This window comes from Chrysochloris asiatica, unplaced genomic scaffold (genome assembly GCF_000296735.1).
Source record: "Chrysochloris asiatica unplaced genomic scaffold, ChrAsi1.0 scaffold00013, whole genome shotgun sequence".
NCBI classification, from domain to species: Eukaryota; Metazoa; Chordata; class Mammalia; order Afrosoricida; family Chrysochloridae; genus Chrysochloris; species Chrysochloris asiatica.
In genome coordinates, this window is record NW_006408531.1 from 13391343 (window position 1) to 13400568 (window position 9226).

At 42.6% G+C, this 9226-nt stretch overlaps 1 pseudogene; it reads right to left on the bottom strand.

Moving 5' to 3' along the window:
- Positions 1-8436: 8436 nt before the first annotated feature.
- Positions 8437-9017, bottom strand: LOC102813101 (annotated as a pseudogene).
- Between the last annotated feature and the right edge of the window lie 209 nt (positions 9018-9226).

Consider the following 9226-nt stretch of genomic DNA (forward strand, 5'->3'; position numbering starts at 1 on the left):
AACAGCTGGTGGATTTGAACCTCTGACCTTGCAGTTAAAGCTATCTTTGCAGTTCAGTGCTTATCCTACAGTGCCACACCAGGACTCCACATGTATAATTTAGTGTCATTTACTACATTTTTGGGGAGTTCTCATGTGGCACTGTGGGTTAATGAACTGGACTGCAAAGTCATTTAAATCGCAAGGTTGGCAGTTCAAGCTCACCAGCCACTCCTAGGAAACCCTATGCAGGGTCACTATGGATCAGAACCAACTCAATGGTACTTAACAACATTACATTTCTGAGTTGCGTAATCCTTCTTACTCTCTTTTTCTGACTTTCCTCATTAACATAAATTTATTATTTTCCAAGGTTCCTATAAAACTACTGTTGTGGTACTGTAGGATAAGCACTGAACTGTGAACCACAAGGTCAATGGTTCACACTCACCAGCTGATCCTTGGAAACCCTATACAGGGCTGCTATGAGTTGAAACCAACTCAAAGGAATTTAACAACAACAAGGTTCATATCTAATCTTTCAAGCTGTTGTCAATTTGACCCAGTTGTTGGTGTTAAGTGCCACAGAGTCACTACTGACTCATAGCGACTCTATCACAACAGAACGAAACATTGCCCAGTCTTGGGTCAACCTCACAATTGTTGCCATGCTTGAGCCCATTGATGCTGCCACTTGGCCAATTCATATTGCTGGGGGTCTTCCTCTTTTTCTCTGACCCTCCACCTTACCAAACGTAATATCCTTCTCCACAGACTGGTCCCTCCTGATAATATGTCCAAAGTATGTAAGACTAAGTTTGGCCATCCTGATCTCCAAAGAGTGCTCTGGCTGCACTTCTTCCAATACAGATCTGTTAGTTCTTTTGGCAGCCCATGGCACTTTGATATTCTCCTCTAACACCATCACTCAAATGCATCAATTCTTGTACAGCCTTCCGTATTCACTGTCCAGCTTTCACATGCATATGAGGTTATTGAAAACACAATGGCTTGAGTCAGGCGCACCTTAGTCCTCAAGCTGACGTCTTTGCTCTTCAATACTTTAAAAAGGTCTTGTGCAGCAGATTTGCCTAATGCAATACATTGCTTGATTTCTTGACTGCTGCTTCCATGAATGTTGATGGTTGATTCAAGAAAAATGAAGTCCTTAACAACTTTAATCTTTTCTCCATTGATAAGAATGTTGTTTATTGAGGATTTTTGTTTTCTTTACATTGAGACACAATCCATACCAAAGGCTGTGCTCTTTGATCTTCATCAGTAAATATGTTAAGTCTTCTTCACTTTCAGCAAGCAAGGTTGTATCATCTGCATATCACAGGTTGTTAATGAGCCTTCATCCAAATCTGATGCCACGTTTTTCTTCTTATAACCCAGCTTCTCAGATTATTCACTCAGCCTACAGGCTGAATAAGTATGGTGAAAGAATATAACCCTGTCACATACCTTTCTTAATTTTAAACCAATCAGAACAAGTGTTTTCATGTTCTGTTCAAACAGATTCTGGGCGTATTATTGAACCTCCTGGTACATGTACAGATTCCTCATGAGCACAATTAAGTGTTCCGGAATACTCATACTTTGCAATGCTTTCCACAGCTTGTCATGATCCACGTATTGCTTAGTCAATAAAGCACAGGCTTTATTATATTCCTGGTATTCTCTGCTTTCAGCCAAGATCCATATAGGCAACTCTCCATATAGGCAGTTCTTAAAAGAGCATAATGCTCAAGCAGACTTTTCTTGCTAGTTAAACTAAATTATTTTTCAGTTTTTAGACTTCAATCATTTTTTATTTAAAATTTAAAGATGCTCTTAGGATAATAATTAAGGGGTTGATCCAAACTTCATGGTTCCAGGGAGTCCAGAGACCTTGAGAATTTGAAATTCCGTTCACTTTAGTGATTCTTTTTTTTTTTTTTTTACAACCATCACCAATATCTAATTTTGGAACATTTACTTCATCTCCAAAAGGAACTAGTAACCATCTGTTCTTGACAATTTTTTGACAAGTTTTATTCTCGTCAACTTCCTCTTTTTCCACTTAATAAAAAAGTACCACCTTGCTATCTGCTTATTCAAAAGTAAAATACATTCAGGCTACTTGTATGATTCACCTTGTCTCTAGAGAAATTAAAATTTTTTTTCAAGGAAATGATCAATCATATACATAGAATTGAAAGACTCTGCTTCTCATCATTTAAAACATACAGCTTTTTATTTTTTTAAGATTACTCAGGCTATGTTGCAAACTCATACAGTAGTTTTATATTTGAGCATTTAAATTTTATGAAGTGTTTGAAACACACACACACACAATTTGACTGCTTGGCTCCAGAGAGTATTCCTTCTGACTATCTCTTCCTTTTGGATAAGAATTGTATTAATAAGTTACTCAATTTGGCTTCCTGACTCTGTATTCTTTATGTCTATCTTTCTCTTTTGCATAAGAATTGTATTAACAAACCACTTCCAAGAACGTAGTGAGAAAAATCAGAAATTACTAAATGTAATCCCAAAATGTACACATACCCAATTCTATCAAATAATGAACAAGACTCTCAACCAATTTCAAACAATTACTTTGAACTTAGCTATACACGCATACTGGGTTTTATCAGTGGAATATTTGTTAAGAACAAAGAAAACAATGAAACCATGCTTGAAGAATATCCTATTCTTCAACTGTTTTTACTAGAAGAGCTTTGAATCTCTTCATCACATCAAAGTCCAGTAGACCAGGGTTGTTGTTTGGTGCTGTTGAGTTGGTTCTGAGAACTCATAGTGACCCTATGAACAACGGAACAAAACACTGCCTGGTCCTACGCTATCATCACAGTTGCTGCTACACTAAGCCCATTGCTGATGCCACTATGTCAATCTGTCTTGATGGGGGTGGGGGGGCTCCCTCTTTTTCACTAATCCTCCACTTTACCAACGATGATGTCCTTCTCCAGAGACCAGTCCCTCCTAATAATATGTACAAAGTATGAGAGACAAAGTCTCTCCATACTGGCTTCCAAGGAGCATTCTGGCTGTACTTTATCCAGCACAGACCTGGGTTAGAATTCCACTAAACAGCTTTGTCATCTTGGACAAAACACAGCAGCAAGCCTAAATTTCTGACCCTTCTCTCCCTTTGTATTTTATCTTGATTTCTTCCAGGCCTTGCCAGCTACGAATGCATATGAGATCACATTCATTGTTTAGTGCTATTGAGTCGATTCCTAAACATAGCTACCTGTATATGATTTCCGAGGCTAGTGAGTTTGAACCAAACTTGTGATCTGGTGCGTTATCCTTCAGCACTACACCAGGGCTCCAATGAGGTCACTTTAACAGTCTGAAATTTTCTTGGAAATTGTCTTCTCCACTTTGTGCAGGATTTCTGGTTCTCTGAAAAGCGCATCTTACCCAATTGCTTCCAGGGTTCTCTCACATGTTTGCTTGTAAATGAGTTGTTTGGCTTGCTGGGTATTGTCTCTGTCTGACTGCACCAGGGGCTTTTCTGCTGCTGCCTTAGGCTCTGAGCTGGCCTTGCTCCTACTTCCTCAGGGAATACAGGAGTGTCTACCACTTGAGTTAGGGATTGAATTGTGTCCTCAAAAAATTTACTGAAGTCCTGGCCCCTGAAAGTGTGGCTGTGATCCTGTGTAGAAACTGGATCTCTCTTTTGCTATGTTAATGAGGACACCACAGAGGTTGGGGTGTTGTTTCTAAGCTTAATGACATCTGAGTTACAAAAAGAAACACATACATGAGGAACCACAGATGTCAAGGAACTCCAGAGAATGCATGTGGGACTAACAACAAGGAAGACCCCACCCTAGAACCATGCTTTGATTTGGACTGTTAGCCCCAAAACAGTCAGATAACAACTACTGTTCTTCAAAGACATCTATTTGGGGTGTTTCTTTGTTATGGAAACACTAGGTAACTAAGGTACCTGGCTATCTGCAATGATCATCTAGTGGTTTAGTTAGTACTTGATTTTCAAAATCTCTACTGTGATCTGAATTTCTATGTTGTTCTAAGAGCAGTAAGCCTGTGCAAGTCTAGGAAAGTGTGATTTCAGTTTCAGGGTGTATAGAATCCCCTAGTGAGTTCTTACAAATGCAGATTCCTGATTCCCTAGGAGAATCCCAAGCTGAGTCTTTGGTGTTGAAGGTCCACAGGCCCCTTATAAAACCTGTCTGGTGAATGGGTGATTTGAATGGTGCTGTGTTCTCCGAGTCATCCACAACATATCGTTAAAATCATTTCCATACCTTCCCTTTTACATCAGGGTTCTAACCCCCGTGTAGCTCAGCCTGTAAAGCGTCAATCTGTATGAATCCCGAGGGGTTTGTGGGGCTCTCGCTCTCAGTTTATTGTTGATGTTGTTAAGTGCAGTCTAGTTGGGTCCGACTCATAGCAACCCTGTTAAGGGTTTCTGAGGAGTGATTGGGGAGTTGGGACTGCTGCCGACCTTGCAGTTCAAACTGGCCTTACGGTCCAGTGCTTATCCTATGGCTCCACACTAGTTTATTAGTCATGATAAAAATGTGCTCAGGTTGTGATTGTTGTTGTTGTTAAGTGACTTTGAGTCAGTTCAGACTCATCGTGACTCTGTCTAGGGTTTTTAAGGATTTTTAAAATCTTTGCGGAAGCAGAAAGCCCCATCTTTCTTCCATAGAGCACCTGGAGGGTTCGAACCAAGGGCCATGTAATTCGAAGTCCAGTGCTTGTCTTAAGGAGCCATTGCACTCCCCACGGAAGTAATTGTTGTTAAGTGCCCTCGAATAGGTTCCAATTCATAGCGACCCTGTACAGGGTTTCCGAGGGTGTAAATCCTTACGGGAGTAGAAAGCCTCATCTTTCTCCCGCGGAGCGGCTGGTAGTTTCGAACCACTGACCTTAAGGTTCGCAGCCCGATTCGTAACCACTACGCTTCCGACCCATAGCGACCCTGTATAGGGTTTCGAGGAGCGGCTGGTGAGCCTGAACTGCCGATTTTGCAGTTCAAACTGACTTTGCAATGTAGTGCCTTTACCCACAGAGCCATACCAGGACTCCAGGTAGTAGTTGTTGTTGTTAGGTGCCATTGAGTCAGTACCGACTCATAGTCACCCTTTGCACAACAGAAGAAACACTGCCAGATCCTGGGCCAACCTCACTATTGATGCCACCTGGCCAATCCATCTCATTGGGGGTCTTCCTCTTTTTCTCTGACCCTCCACCCTACCAAACATGATAGCCTTCTCCAGCAACTGAACAGGGTCCCAGATTATCATCATTCTGTTGTTTCTCTTCTGTGCTGTTGAGTTGATTTCAACTCCTACCACCCCTACACTAACCCTGCATCGACCCTACAGAAGAGAGAACTGCCCCCATAGTTTCCAAGGCTGTCATCTGTATGGTAGCACATTGCCACATCTTTCTCTTGGGATGAGACTGATGTGTTGAAATTACCCATTTTGTGGTTAGCACTGACGTCAGTGTACCCTCAGGACATCATATCATCATCTTATATCTCTTTATCTTAATAGAGCTGCTTTAACAAAATTACTGAAAGTGGATGGCTTTTCTTACAGTTCTAGAGGCTAAAAGTCCAAATGAGGATCCTGACCATGTCAGTTTTTCGCTTGTCAGTGGCCCTGGAATACCTTGTTTCCTTAACATCTGTCGTCTGTGTGTTATCCTGTGTCTAGTCTGCTCTTTTAGAAACTCAGAAGTGATTACATTTAGGGTTTACCCTACTCTGATAAAAAATCTATTTACATAACAAAGAAAACCCTCTTTCCAAACAAATAGGAATTAGGATTCCAGGTCAATCCACAACATTCCTTCTATATCTTCTAGGCACCTGTATTCACTAGGTCTTTTGTGCCTAAAAGCAAGAACTGATTATAAACATTTCTTTCTTTTTTTGATTACCAAAATATAACCCCTTAAGAGTTTTGGTGTGGTGCTGTGGGTTAATGCACTGGACCACAAGGTCGGCTTAAACTGCAATTTCGGTTGTTCAAACTCACTAGCAGCTCCTAGAAAACCCTATACAGGGCCGCTATGGGTTGGAACCAGCTCAATGGCACTTAACAACAACACCAATCACTTACCAAAGCCTGTCTATTCATGCCTCTTAAACAAAGAAACAAACAAATCAACCCATTTGCTGATGAATCAATTCCTAATCATCCAACCCTATGTTGTTGTTGTTATGTGCCGTGGAGTCGGTTCCAACTCTTAGCAACCCTGTACAGGGTTTCCAAGGTTGTAAATCTTTACGGGAGCAGAAAGCCTCATCTTTCTCCCGTGGAACAAATGGTAGTTTCGAACTGCTGACTGTGAGATTAGTAGCCCAATTCTTAACCACTAAGCTACCAGAGCTCCTTATCCAACCCTATCGGAGAAGGTAATACTGCTCCCATAGGCTTTCTAAGGTTGTAATCCAGACTAAGACAGACTCAGAAGGAGAGGCAAACTAACTCTAAATGTTTAGCTACTGAAAACGTTATGAACAGCCGTGAAACACTGTCAGATTGCACCAGAATATTGAATATTGAAACATGATGAATAGCACCAGACTATTGCCAAAGTATAAACACTTTACCTCAAGGTCAATTTGAACTGCAAGATCAGCAGTTCAAATTTACCAGCTGCTCCTTAGAAACCCTATGCAGGGTCACTGTGAGTCGGAAACAACTCAACAACACTTAACAACAATGTTGTCAGATATTTCCCGCTGGGGAAAAGCTGTCTCCTCAAAGCAGAATTTACCATGATGATGCAAATGGCGTAAAATTTTCTGTACCTTCACTTGCTCATGGGACACAACTCAAAATGAGAAAAAACAACTGTAACATACATTAAAAATCAGAAAATGGAACGTACAAAGTCTGAATCTAGGAAAATTGGAAGTTGTCAAAAATGAAATGAACACAAAAACATCAATATCCTAGGCATTAGTGACCTGAAATGGACTGGTATTGGCCATTTTGAAAAATGAAAATCATATGCCAGGAATGACAAATAGTATCACATTCATAATCAAAAAGAACATTTAAGATCTGTCTTGAAGTATAGTACGGTCTGTGATATGAGAATATCCATACACATACAAGGAAGACAAATTAATACCATTATTTTTCAAACTTATACACCAAACACTAAAGCTAGTGATGATGAAATTGAAGAATTCTGCTAACTTCTTCACAGTGAAATTGATCAAACATGCAATCAGGATATATGGATCATTATTGGTGATTGGAATGCAAAGATTGGAAGCAAAGATGAATGATCAGTAGTTGGAAAATATGGCCTTGGTGATAGAAACAATTCTGGAGATGACATTGTAGAATTTTTTTTTTTTCTTTTTTTCATTTTCCTTTCTAAACAGCTTTATTGACCAGATGAAAAGTCAGCTTGAATACAGCCCCTGCCAACAGTCTTTCAGTAGACAACTCCAAATAGTGTTGTCCACTCAGTCACTGGGAGCAGCAAGCCCAGCCCCTCCGCCTTCCTCCTGCTGCACCTGCACTGGGGCCTGGAAGGGATGAGGGGGATGTGTGGTCAAAGTGGAGCGGAAGAGGCAAGGTCATTGGTTGGCAGGAAGGCCCTGAGGACTAGGCACTAAGAGAAGGGGTATTCAGATGAAGGTGAGGCTGTGCCCTCCCCATCCGAGTGACAAGCAGACATAGTAAGAATGGAACACTGGCCTGGGCTGTGCTATGGGATGGAGTGAAGCTACCCAACGCAGGTTTAGGGTCGGATCTATTTGCCCTAAGGTGTGGTGTGTTGGAGGCATTTCATTAGGGACTGTTAATGAAACTTGATATCTAGGGAGGTCAGATGGCATCTGGGCTGTGGGGACTTGGGATTTAGGTTGTCTCCTCCGACCCCAAGGGGAGGTGTCACTAGTTCCACATGGATTCAAAGGCAAGGGTCCTGACCCTGTCTGTACCCTTTCTCTCTCCCCCTAGTGAGTTCCTGAGCAGGGCCTCCCAGGCCTGTTCTGAGGGACACCAAGAAGCCCACTCTCTTTCTCACAAAGGAGAATGACAGGCATTCAATCAATATACACTTCCCTTGCCCCATCTTGGTCCTGCTTTCCTCCCTGTCTGGGTCTGCTACTGCTGCTCCTCTTAGCCACGTGATGACTCCACATAGGAGGCTAAGAATAGAGGTCCGTGGGGAGGGCCTGGGGAGTGGGCCTCAGAAACACTGAGGTTTCCTGTTGGTAATGTCATCAGATTCCCAGCAGGGGGAGCCCCTTGGTGATGCTGGGGTCTCAGGCAGACAGCCAACCAAAGGGGACCAGAGGCCCAAGTTCAAGTCATTAGTGGTGTGTGGTAAGACTGAGAAGGGAGAAAGAATCCTTGAAGTATACGAGGCAGCTGTGAAAGGGTTGTTGACGCAAAGTTCTGAATGGGCAGGGGACAGCAGGCAGTGGTGATATCACTCAGAGTGGGCCAAGGCACCAGCTCCTGGCCTAAAGCCAAAGCCTTTCGGCCTGAAGTTTTTAGCATCGCATCCTTTGCAATAAATCTCGCCATCTTTGTCCGCCAGGGTGGTTGACTCGAGGCCTTTGCCACACTTGGCACATCGGAAGCAGGATTTATGCCAGGACTTTCCAGCACCAATCACCTTCTCAGCAGCATAGACAGCCTGGCTGCAACGGGGACAGCACTCCGAGCCACCGACTTTCTGGGCAAACTTGGATGCATTGGGGTTGGTGGTGGGCCTGTGGTCTGAGGCCTCTTCTTGCTTGATGCCCAGCGACTCCCCCTTGTCGGTGCTCAGTGTGCCTGCGTCTGTCCATAGCCATAACCTTTTGGCCCATATTTCTTGCCGTAGCAGGACTTGCAGTAGATCTCCTCGCCATGCACAGGCATTGTGGTGCTATCCAGACTCTTCTTGCAGACCATTCACAGGAAGCAGGATTTATGGAAGCTGTTGCCTTCACATTGAACCTCTTCTGCAAAGTAAACCGTCTTCTGGCACCCTCTACATTTCTTGCCTCCTCCCCAGATCGGCATTCTGGCAGCGAGTTTGAGCGGCGTGCAGGCGGAAGGTGGTCTCGGAAACAGTGGCCAACATTGTAGAATTTTGCAAGACCATTAACTTCTTCCTTGCAACTACCTTTTCAAAAAAAAGCATAAAGGACTATTATAAACATGGACTTCACTAGATGGAATACACAGAAATCAAATGGACTACATTTATAGAAAGACATGGTGGAAAATCT